General features: G+C 40.8%; 1 protein-coding gene across 5 annotated transcripts in view; it reads left to right on the top strand.

The window, feature by feature from the left end:
• The first annotated feature begins 67 nt into the window (after positions 1–67).
• Positions 68–12469, top strand: part of LOC143291197 (phosphatidylinositol 4-kinase beta-like) — a 79549-nt gene continuing 67147 nt past the window's right edge. For all 5 annotated transcript variants that reach the window (XM_076600934.1, XM_076600933.1, XM_076600932.1 and 2 more), the window contains exon 1: positions 68–179. The gene's annotated coding sequence lies outside the window, so the exon portion shown is untranslated. The remainder of the gene's footprint in view (positions 180–12469) is intronic.

Raw genomic sequence — 12469 nt, 5'->3', positions numbered from 1 at the left:
TTCGTCCCTTGGCCAATAATTTTCAGTTTTTAAGGTCAAGGCCGTCCGAACGTCGTCTGAACGAGGCCAGTGATTCAACATGGCCGCTGTTCTGTACCTGGGAGTTTACGTGAAATGTAAACGAACCGACTGTTATAGTTTTATTTGAGGATGAGATCTGAAGAGTCGGAAGAACACAGGTAACCGTAATACTAGTCTCTGTATGCCTTTGAGCTCTGAAAAACGGTGTTTAGGCCAAAGTGGTTCGTTTGTGACGTTGCGTGTATCGGCATTGTGATTCATTCATTCATTGTGCAGATGTGCTTCTTAAAGTCTTAAGTCCACTCCCGGTTGTCATAACGTTATTCCGAAGGCAAAGTTGGGATCTGGCAACAGGCAGTACAGGGTCAGCAACTAATTGGGAGCGTTTGGTGGCGTAAGATGTATATGTTGGTTGTCTTGATTTGACAGTGATCACCGTACTGTACACACGTCTAAATAGGTGGAAGTAGGAGTGAACTCGGCGTTGGAAGTGGAACTTGAGACCGAGTCACACTCACAGTCGCCGTGTTGGTGTGCCTTAAAAATGCCAGTGGTAGCGTTAAATGGTAGAACTATCAGTTGTTTGGCTAACTTTCACACGATGTCGATGTCGCAGTTTTTCAAACCACAACAAATTTCTTTGGAAGTAAACGATTCCAACATTCATGGGCTTTATTTTTGTTTTAATCAGGAACCAATGACATTGACAGCAGCAGATTTCCTATTTGCACTGAAACTGAATGATGTGTAGTGTCTGGGACTTCTCCATGCACATTATCAGAGGTCGAAGAGGAGGGACACAGGGAGTCCCAGCTGACCAGAAATTTAAAAGAAATGTAGAAAAATGATGTGTATGTGTGTGTTTTGGTTTTTTGTTTGTTTGTTTTTAGTTGTTGTTGTTGTTTTCTTAGTAACCATTTTGAAACTGGGACTCAGTTGAAGTGTTCTTTTTAGTGGGACTACTTAGTCTGGCATTGTCACTAATTCAAGAATAATTGAAATATCACACACACACACACACACACACACACACACACACACACACACACACACACACACACACATCACTCACTCACTCACTGAGTGACTGGATCAGACTTGTTCAGTCTGCCCTCTGAGGAGGGACAATGGTGAAATTATACCTCTCTTCCAAACACTCTATTAGTCACACACCAGCATCGTTCTGCTTGTGAATCCAGTCTTCACTTACCCATTACCTGTTTATAATTTACATTTGATAAGACTTGAGTATAACATAAGACAGAACACACACACACACATACACACACACACGCATGCACGCGTGCGCACACACACACACACACACGCACACACAGAAGTCAGGCACAAAGATTGTTGATTAGGAACAAAGCTTGAGAAGATAAAAAGAACTTCTTGAGACAAAAGAAATAGTTTTTGCTTCTTTTAAGAAAGAAAAGAAAGAAAAATGAAATAGAACTTGGAAGACAGTTGGTCTGGGATTTGCTATGTAAGCCAAATCATTGGGTTGGACATGTGTGTTCACTGTGAAACTGAAAGTTGAACTTGACCAGCATATTCACAGCGTTACACATATCTTTACTTCTTTAAAGTTATTATTGATTAGTTATAAATTTATCTTAATCTATATTTTTAATGCACACAGCTTTAAAGATTATGCCAAGGGCAGAGTGAATATATTCAGTTTATAGATGATTAAATATGATTCATTTTTCATGAACATGAAGCAGTAAAATAATGTTTCAAGATGCTGGGTGTGTGACCTTTGAAATTCTCACTTGTATGTAAACACTCAGGAAGTATGCTAGTTGATTTAGTGTCAGTCACTGGCCCAGTTTTGAGTCAGTTTGTACTGTGACTACTAGTTGTTTTTTTCCATGGCTAGTTGTTCAAAAATGGTGAAACGCACGCACACACACACACGCACACACACACACACAAAAGAACAGACCAGGCCAGTCTGGGTGTGTGCATGGTTGTGAGAATTATGAAGAGGGACTGGGAGAATGAGTGCACTTTCTTTTGAAGTGGGGTATTTCTTCTGCTGCTCTCTCACAGCCCACTCACACACTTATGACTGTGTGACAGTGAGTGTGTGTTTTCCTTTTTTTTTTTTTTTTTTTTTTTTTTTTTTCAGTGTTTTAATCTTTCAAAATGTGTGTAGGAATGTCTGGGTTTGTTAATGCTGTAGTGTGAGTTGAGTAATGTGTGTGCATAGATCTCTCATTTACTTATTCTTCCTCTATTTTACACTTTCACACGATGGGAAACAGCTTTAACTAGTACTAGTATTCTACTGCTGCTGCTGATCCTCCCCCAAAGTCTCTCCATCTCTCTCCCACCCACCCACCCACCCAGGCTTCTCCAATTCCCACACAGTAACTCTGTAAGAAACCGGTTAGGTCACCCATCTGGATCAGTGTGCACACCCTCCCCACCCCCCACACACCTCTTTTCTCCTCTCCCCTCCACACTTGCTCCTTGCCCCTGCCCCCATACTCTGCCCAGTCATTGATCAGAGAGTACCTGTTTTCACCCCTTGCTGAATCCCTACCTCTGAGAACCAAGAAAACAAGAAGAAAAACATCAGGTTGAGTTTACCTGAGCACTCTCTTTCTCAAAGTATTCATGTCACTTGTCAGACACATCAGAACCAGACAGGGTGGAGAAGAAGGTTAGGGTTGTTTGGAAGGAGTGGGTAGGGAGGGCTTTGGAGTAAGGGGGAGGTGAAGGGCACATGTTTTGTGGTCTGTAGGGATAGAGGTAGGGTGGGGGCACTGTGGGTGTGACTCATCCTCAGTCAGATGAGAAAACAAGTCCTCTCTTTCTTTCTCTCTTTGTGTGTGTGTGTTCCCCCCCTTCTCTCTTTCTCTCTCTCTCTCTCTCTCTCTCTCTCTCTCTCTCTCTCTCTCTCTCTCTCTCTCTCTCTCTCAGCCCCACTATGCTGTATCAGTCCTAGTGAAATGTAAACAGGTGTGTATGCAGGTCAGTGATCAGCACCCCCACCCCCCACCCCCTCTTTAATCAGTCCAACATCCACTCCTAGTTTCATGGTCTCTGTGCATAATATCTGGTGATTTAAAAAAAAAAAAAAAATGTAATACAAGGTTACACCACAGCCTACAGCCGTACACGTATTCTAATTCCAGTGCATAGACCGAGGCTGTATTAGTGTATCGAGAGCTGTCGGTAGCCCTCAGTTTGAACTACAGTGTGGTGTTCTCTGTGTAGTGTCAAGTATAGATCTTGTCTAGGGTGTGTAACAGTGTGCACACATTATATATGTTGTGTGTGTTTGTGCACGTGCACATTTTGTTGTTGTTGTTGTTGTCCCATCATCTGCACCATTTCAGTGGCATTACTCCCACGCCACTCATTTAGATTCCCCCACACCCAACACCCGGGTTCGTCCATCACAGTTGGAATGTCGGCAGTCCGCAGGGAACCATTGATGTTAAGTCGCCAGGAGGCCACACACCAGAGGAGACTCTGCACTGCTGCTGAGTCACTTCGGTGGTGTTCAGTGGTGCCTGTGCCTGTTCTGATTTAACATACTTAGGACACCACCTACAAAGTCCCCTACTAACAACAATAATGGCTTAGTCGCGGAGCCAGACGGAGTGAGCGTCCCTCCCAGAGTGGAGACCGCCACCACGTCCCTTAAACAACAGCCCTCCATGAATCTTCCGACACTGAAGTGAAGACATTGACAGGACTCACTCCAAGCACAGGAGAGGAGGGGCATCGAAACTGAGGTCACCATGAGATTAGGGCATGAAAGGCTACAGACTTTGAGACTGTTTTGTTTGTATTGATGATGATGAAGGAGGAGGATGACGACGATGTTGCTATGGAGGTCCATTTTGGTTTGGGACTGTGTGACAAGGCTGTACTCGACGTTTTCTGTCATAATGATATCCCGGCGTTAACCAGGCCTGAGAGATACAGACACTTGCAGTGTTGGTCAGGTAATTAGAGCCATGCACATTTGTGTACTCTGTGAGAGAGAGAGAGAGAGAGAGAGAGAGCGCGCATGTATGTCCTTTTTAAAAAAAATTTTTTTTTTACCTATGTTGACATCTTCAATTTGATTGAAAATATACAGATGGAATGAAAAAATTATAAACTAGGCACAGTAGGGTTTGTTCTTCCCTGTCAGTCTGTCTGTATCTGTTTTATTCCTGCCTCTGTCTCTACTGTTTTACTTGATGAAGCCATGATACAGTATGTTAGGTGTCAGAAGAACTAATTCAGTAATTGACGGGGATTCAAAATATCCAGAGATTGTTATTCAGGAACTTTCTCTGTCAGTATCTGTTGTATTTGCCTCAGTTGGTTTGTCCCGATGTCTCACAGATCATATAGAATCACACTTTACTATGATAATAGATTCTTGCAGATATGTAGTCACTCACACGCATACATGCGCGTGCACGCACACACACCCACACACCCACACCCACACACACACACCAAGACACCAAGACCAACTCACACACACATTATACATACTCTTGTGCATGCCTGATATTTCTGCACAAAATAGTTTGCAGTTGAACACATTCATATTTCATTGTTCGACATACATATGTACATATGCATGAACAAATTGTCAGATATGAGAATGAGAGCTATGTGTGACAGACTGACACATATGCATGCTCACATACATACAGTATGATATTCATCTATAGATATGCTCAAACCCAGCGGCACATCCATAAGCCTATCTTTTTTTCTTTCTTTTTTTCTTTTTTTACATGCATATCTCTCTCTCTCTCTCTCTCTCTCTCTCTCTCTCTCTCCCTCTCTTATTATCCATGCATATGTATGCATAAACACATGTGCATGTGTCCACTTTTTAACCTGGGGTACCTGGCCCCATTTTGTCATCACTGACCTGACAGGAAAACCTCTCTTGGTAAGAACTCTGAATATTGAAAGCTGTGTACATAACATGTTGGTCCCATGCACACACACACACATACACATTCACACCGACTTACAGTTACACTCACATACACACACATCCTACACATACATGCAGCACACGCATACCCACACCAACATGTTCATACCTAACCGTTTCTTTTATAAGTTCAATAGCGTGAAGAACTGACTTAGAATCAACACAAAATAGAATCTGAAATATAGTTTTCGGAAAGGATATCATGAAATTTAACGCCATTAGAATTGCTATGAGTTCAGCTGTGAAGGTGGATTTATTCTCTCCCAGTTGAAAAGAGTTTTGAAAGGTAAGGTCTGGAATAACGAAAGCAGCACCAGCTCTGTCATTTACAACAGAGCCGTCTAAAAATCGTTAGATGATTAAGGTATTTCTCTTCCAAATGGATTCGTACATGCGATGTAGTAAATTTATGTTGTCATCTTTGGTCAGATCAGTGTGATCAATATCAAATTGCGCTCTTTGAAGTTCCCATACAGGTGTAGGTGATACTACAGACCTTTTAGCAAAATGTGGGGTTTTTATTCACGCCGGAATTTGTTAAAATACTTGACTTGTATGTTCCCAGTGTGGTATGAGAGGATATAGATCTCATTATTGAAATTAACCATTGATTCACGAACTCTTGCTAAGAGGCTCCCACATAACCTTTTGCTGGATTCCTTCCCATTGCGGTTTTTTACTATAATGAAAAAGTTGATTTTTTGGCTAAAAAAGGAACTAGAAGCTCCACGAAGGAGTTAGATTTAAATATTTCGGTTTCACTACAGGAATGTTACACCATGGTAGAAAAAGTCCAGTGGTCAAAATTTCAGTTTGAAGAAAAACACACCAGTAACTTGGAGTTACATAAGAACATAAAGAAAATGTATGGTTTCATGGGAAAACATTACCATAATGATTTTCATAAGAGGCAAATCATTTCTCTAATCTGCAGATGGAAAATGAATTGTTTCAGGACAAAATATGTCAGTAATGTTTCTTGCATCTGTGGTGCTCACGTAACAGCCGATCATATACCAACTTGTGATATGTTAAAGTCTCAAATCCCTGAACTGAAATCATCTTCAGTGTGACGGTCTTCAGCAGTCCATTGCTAATGTATGACTTTTTCAACTCCTTGTTAAATAGTCCAGTTGGTTCGCTGTTATAGTTATTAGTTTTTCATTAGAAATATGTTATATTGTTATTTTTTTTGTTTTATTTTTTAAACAAAACTTAAATCAATAATTTTCACACACACACACACACACACACACACACACACACACACACACACACACACACACACACACACTTTCACTTACTCGTATGCGTACACAGTAATTCCCCCTCCTCCCAATTTTTTTCCTTCCCTCGTCTAATATCACTTACAGTGAAAAGACGTTAAACTAAATAACGAACGAACAACCAACATGTTATCAACATCATGCACACAGCTTTCAATATTCAGAGTTCTTACCTAGAGAGGTTTTCCTGTCAGGTCAGTGATGACAAGATGAGGCCAGGACCTTCAGGTTAAAAAGTTGGGCTTTTAGAATTGTAACAGAAACTGAATGATTTTATCATGATTACTCAGCTGGATTTCATCTGCGCATGATTGAACAGCGAGGCAGACAGCCATTGGTGCAATTTCCCGAGGGATGTGTTGGGACTGTTGGTAGTGTTAGTCTTCCATGTGTGCAGCCCACACGTTTGAGCTGTGAGCAGGAGCGCTGCTGTATGTAATGCTGTAAGCAGTGAGAAAATCAGTTGACATGAGGAGATTCAAGGTTTATGTTGGGGGAATTTTGAAACATGCTTTTGAAACTACTTCTTCTTCTTTTGCATTTTTGGGCTGAAAGTGTGCTTGTTATGTTCACTCCTTGTGACTGGGATCTTTGTAGGTGTGACCTTTTTTTTTGTTTACTGCTATGTTTCAGCAGCCATGCTGTTTATGAGGAGTTATGTTACATGTGCAGCATGCTTCTTCTTCTTCTTCTTCTTCTTCTTCTTCTTCTTCTTCTCCTTCTTCTTCTTCTACTTCTTCTTCTACTTCTAGTTCTACTTCTTCTTCTTTTGCATTTTTGTGCTGCAAGTGCACTTGTTATGTTCACTCCTTGTGACTGGGATCTTTTCAGGGTTTTTTTTACCTCTGTGTTTTGGCAGCAAAGCTGTTCATGAAGAGATGTTGCCTGGGTATGTTTTCATAAGCCACTGACAGTATGCAGGTAATGAAATCTGAGAACAGATAACATATCTAACCTATACTGGGTATTTGATCTTATGCATGTGTTACACTTGATTACACAATGAAATGTAGTTCAGGCACCCCACTGGATCTGCATGAATGCGGACATGGGAGATAATGAAAAAAACATGACTGTCCATCAGTTTAATGCTTGGTTTAGGCACTCTCACACAGTATGAGTTTAATCAACTGAGTGTTCCTAGCCACTGCTTCTCACAGTGTGCTGGACTGCAGATAATGTTTATCACTTTGGCATGGTTCCTCAGGCTCAGGAAAGAAGGATGTGCTTGCACCTGACATGACAACAGTTTCCCCCTTTCCTTGTTCAGTTTTTGTTTTCTTTCGAACTCAAGGAAGTTACATGTTGACTCTAGCAGTTTGCCTACCTGTTAACTGCTCCGCCTGTCGCTTGCTCTGTCTATGTTTTGTATCAGCTGGTGTATGTATACACTAATACAGTCTCTCTTTCTGTATTGCTGTTCTTCCTGTCTCCCTCTGTCTGTCTCTCCTATTTTTTCTTTGATGGCCATACAGCGTGTCATGTGTCAAAACTAATAAGTAATTGATTGGGGTTCAGAATAACCCAACATTTAACTGATCCATGCTGTCCCCACCAGCTTCAAGGCAGGCAGCAGCAAGATGTGTGGTGTCCTGAGAGGCTGTCGGTTGGTGACAGACATTGGTGGTTTCAACAGTTCAAATTGAATTATAATACAAAAGAGCATTTTAATGAAGTAAAACTAAAAGGCTGTTTTGAACTAATTGAAGGCAGTATGAGTGAGAAAACATTTTCAAGAAAATTTTATGCAAAATATTGTTCAAATATGAAGTTGAACAAAGAATTGATGATACTGTTTGGAAATGATGATAACACTAATAACAGATTATATTTGATGATGATGATAATGATGAACATCATTGTTTTGGTAAAGCACTGTCACTGTGTCAGTCTTGATGTGCAAAGTATTTTTTGGTGGACTGGTTCGAAACAATTATAATGTTACAAGAATATTTCAAGTACATTCGCTGGAATTGTTACACATAATACTGGAAAAATGGTATCCATTCATAAAACTTCTGGAAAAATAGTGTTTAACAAAAATGTTGTTTGAAACATCCTTGTGTGCACTTGCATAATTTTAGTTGTGTGTGTGTGTGTGTGTTATATGTGCCTCTTTGTGCATGCCTGTGTATGTGTGTGTGTGTGTTGTGTATGCCACTGTGTGTATGTGTGGTGCGTATGTGTGTGCTTGGTGGGAGGGAGGTTGACCACTTGTTGCAAGGATATAATCTACTAATGTACTATGATTATATTATGTAACTTAGACAATTAATTGTGCCAAGTTATCATGTACAACACAGTGTAAAATTTTTTATGAATTTACAGTTTTGCTGAGAATTTTTTTTCCTTTAAAGAAAAATCCACTTTCTTGATCTTCCTTTGTAAAAAAAAAAAGAAAAGAAAAAGAAAAAAAAAAAAGAAAAAAAGAAAAGTAAAAAGAAAAAGGAAAACGCGCATCTCCTCTCTGTGTCCGCCTACACTGGCCATTGCACTCCCACTGTTGCACACCCACACACAGATTCACACACACACACACACACACACACACACACACTGAACTCGTTAACCACATCTCTCTCTTCCCCCCCCCCCCCCCCCACCCCCTTTCCCCTTCCCCTAACACTTGTAGCAGTTTGAAGGGAGTGAGTAGGGATGCATAAGGCATACATACACTATACAGTCATGTAATTGGCGTAAGTAGGTTGGGAGGGCATAGGGGGCGTGGCAGGGGAGAGGTGGAGAAGAGGGGTCTGGGTGGGGCCCATTGTTAAGATCAGGTCGGCAGTTGCTTGCTGTCAGTCATCCAACTATGGATGGAGTACAATACTGACGAGTATAAAGGCAGCTGTGAAGGGAGTATAATAGTTAATACTGACAAGTGTAAAGGCAACTATGGATGGAGTATAATACTGACAAGTGAAACGGCAAATATGGATGACACTGAAGATCATAAGGCAAAGTTCTAACTTCTATGGATGGAGTATAATACTGACAAGAGTAATGGCAAATATGGATGACATTGAAGATTGAAAGGCAAAGTATATGGATGGAGCATAACAAGTGTAAAGGCACCTATGAATGGAATATAATACTGACAAGTGTAAAGGCAACTATAGACGGAGTATAAACTAAAATACTTACAAGTGTGAAGGCAACCATGGAGGGAGTATAAAACTGATGAGTGTAAAGGCAACTATGGAGGGAGTGTAATACCGACAAGTCTGAAGGTAACTATGGAGGGAGTATCATAACGGCGAGTGTAAAGGCAGCTATGGAGGGAGTATAATACCCATGAGTGTAAAGGCAACTATGGAGGGAATATGATACCCATGAGTGTAAAGGCAACTGTGGAGGGAGTGTAATACTGCCGAGTGTGAAGGCAGCTATGGAGGGAGTATCATAACGAGTGTAAAGGCAACTATGGAGGGAGTATAATACCCATGAGTGTAAAGGCAACTATGGAGTGAGTATAATAACAACGAGTGTAAATGCAACTATGGAGGGAGTATAATACTGACAAATGTTAGAAGAATAGGACCTTCATTGGTTGAGAAGACACTTTGTGATTCACAGATGCAATGTGCCTAGATGTGTTCATTTTGACCACAAACTTTTGGTGCTGACAAGTGACATATACAGATCTACACTTTATTATGTTGGTTTTTTGTTTTTGGTTTTTTCTCCCTCATTCGCTTGGTAGATCTGTCTGTCCATTCTTGAGTGCTCAGCTTTTCTATAGTATTTTTATGAAACACTCTCATTTTCTGAATTTTTGTGTGTGTCTGTATGTGTGTTTGTCACTGTGTGAGTGTGTCGCTTTGTCAGTGTGTGTGTGTTGCTGTGTGTGTGTGTGAGAAAGTGTATGTGTTTGAGTGTGTGTGTGTGTATGTGTGTGTATGTACTCCCACCAAATGAAACATATTGATTGGTGAATATGTTGAATACACGATATGCAGCAAGACATATATTTGATCAGAATGTGCAGCAAAGAAGTCGTCACCCACTGAAGTAGTATGGGACCCCCTATGATTATGGTTGTGGAGTTCTAAATTTAAATGGAGTTTCTGGGAACCCCAAGATTTAGAAAAAAAATTTTTTTTTAACTGACCAGAAGCCCTGCATTTGAAAACTTGTAGGAACTGCAACTGGATGAAGATATGTATAGATATAGATAATAAAGATGACATTGATGATAAGTTTCACTATTTGTTTGTGTGCCCTTTCTTTGAAGGCATCAGACTAAAAATGTTTAGGTCTAGATACTACCTGCCTGAACTCCATTAAATCCCACTGTTTTGAATGAAGTGTTTTTGGAAGAAGAAAAAAGTAGAAAAGAACATCATTTAAACTTTAAACCCTTTGCCTCCTGTCTATTTATCTACTTCTTTTCGACCCATAGACCTTTGTCTGAATTTGGTCTATTGCTAAGGAAAGATGACTTGCGGGTGTGTACTCGGTGTGTACAGCTTGATTGTTTGTTAGAGTGGGCTTGTTTTGATGGTTTAGTTTTTGACATCACTTCTTTTGCTTTATCAAGTTTATGGTGTGTGAAAAAAAAAAGCATGCCCATACTGTTTCAGTGACGCCAGGGGCGCACATGAAATAAACGTCTTGCTTTGTTGTGCCTCCACACTGGCTTAGAGAGCATGCTTCATCGTGCACTCAACTGTGATTTTGACATAGCGCCCTGTCATAGGGTACAATTGAAAAATTTTAAATGTAACAGCATAAAATTAGAATATCTACACTATTACTTTATTGCGCACGCAACTGTGATTTTGACATAGCACCCTGTCATAGGGTATAATTGAAAATTTTAAAATGTAACGGCATAAAATTAGAATTTCTACACTATTGTGCAATGCAGTGGTGTCGGAATTATTCATGATGGCATCACTTTTGGGGGTGGGGGTGGGGGGGATTTTGATCAGTATATCAGGTGAGAGAGAGGGATGAAGAGAGACAGAATACTGCTCAGAGAGAAGGAGTAAGGGAGAGGGAAGGGGGGGGGGGAGTGAAAAGGGAGATGGGGCTGGCTGTTTTCTGACTCACCCACCCAGTCAGGGGTCATGGTACCAAGGGTCTGTTATCAGGGGGAGCAGACTGTTGTAACCTGAAACTCAGGCATGGCTGTGAGACTGTTTTGAGAGCAAGCAAGTCCATACTCTTGCTTGGAGGTCTTGTTTTAGAAAGGGTCTCTTGTTGTTGTTCTTGTTTCTGTGTAGAACTTACTTGAAGTGTAATTGTTTTACTTATTACTCGAACTGTAGAAGTTGGAACATTGTGTAGTTGTTGTTTTTTCTGCAGGGTTTTGACAGAGACCACCCTTATGTTTCGGTGTGTTGTTATTTTGGGGTAAAAAAATTAAATGCATCAATCACATGCTGCACACCGGACATCAGTTTATCACCCAGTCTGAAAGACTAGCAACCAGACCACCAATCAAAGTCTAGAAGAGATTGAGGGGAGTATGGGACATCAGTTTGTCACGAAATCCGAAAGACTAGCAACCAGACCACAAATAAGTCTTGAGAAGTGTATGGGGCACCAGTTCATTGCCCAGTCCAAAAGACTAGCAACCAGGCCACCACTTAAAGTCTAGGGGAGTATGGGACACCAGTTTATTGCCACATCCGAAAGACTAGCATCCAAGCCACCAATCAAAGTATATTGGAAAAGGGAGTAAAAGAAAAAAAAAAGAATAATCATGGTTTGTGGGGGACTCAAAGATGTGGACACTGGATTTGTAGTGAGGCACATGATCACTTTGCCACTCTGCTCCGCTGTCCAGTTGTTGAAAGTTTTCAGATTCAGCTTCTCAAGGAGGCGTCACTGAGTTGGGACAAATGCATAGCAACACCACATCTACTTGGCAGTTGCCTGACCAGCAGCGTAATCCAACGCGCTCAGTCAGGCCTTCAGTGCATATATATATATATATATATATATATATATATATATATATATATAATATATATATCAGGTGAGAGAGAGGGATGAAGAGAGAGACAGAATACTGCTCAGAGAGAAGGAATAAGGGAGGGGGAAGGGGGGGGGGGGGAGGAGTGAAAAGGGAGATGGGGCTGGCTGTCTTCTGACTCACCCACTCGGTCAGGGGTAGGCGTTAATATGATAATTGATATATATGATAATTGATATATCTCCCATATTTGAGTCAAGTCAGGTCATT

This window comes from Babylonia areolata, chromosome 16, assembly GCF_041734735.1.
Source record: "Babylonia areolata isolate BAREFJ2019XMU chromosome 16, ASM4173473v1, whole genome shotgun sequence".
In the NCBI taxonomy this organism is placed as follows: domain Eukaryota; kingdom Metazoa; phylum Mollusca; class Gastropoda; order Neogastropoda; family Buccinidae; genus Babylonia; species Babylonia areolata.
This window is presented reverse-complemented; position numbering and strand designations above follow the sequence as displayed.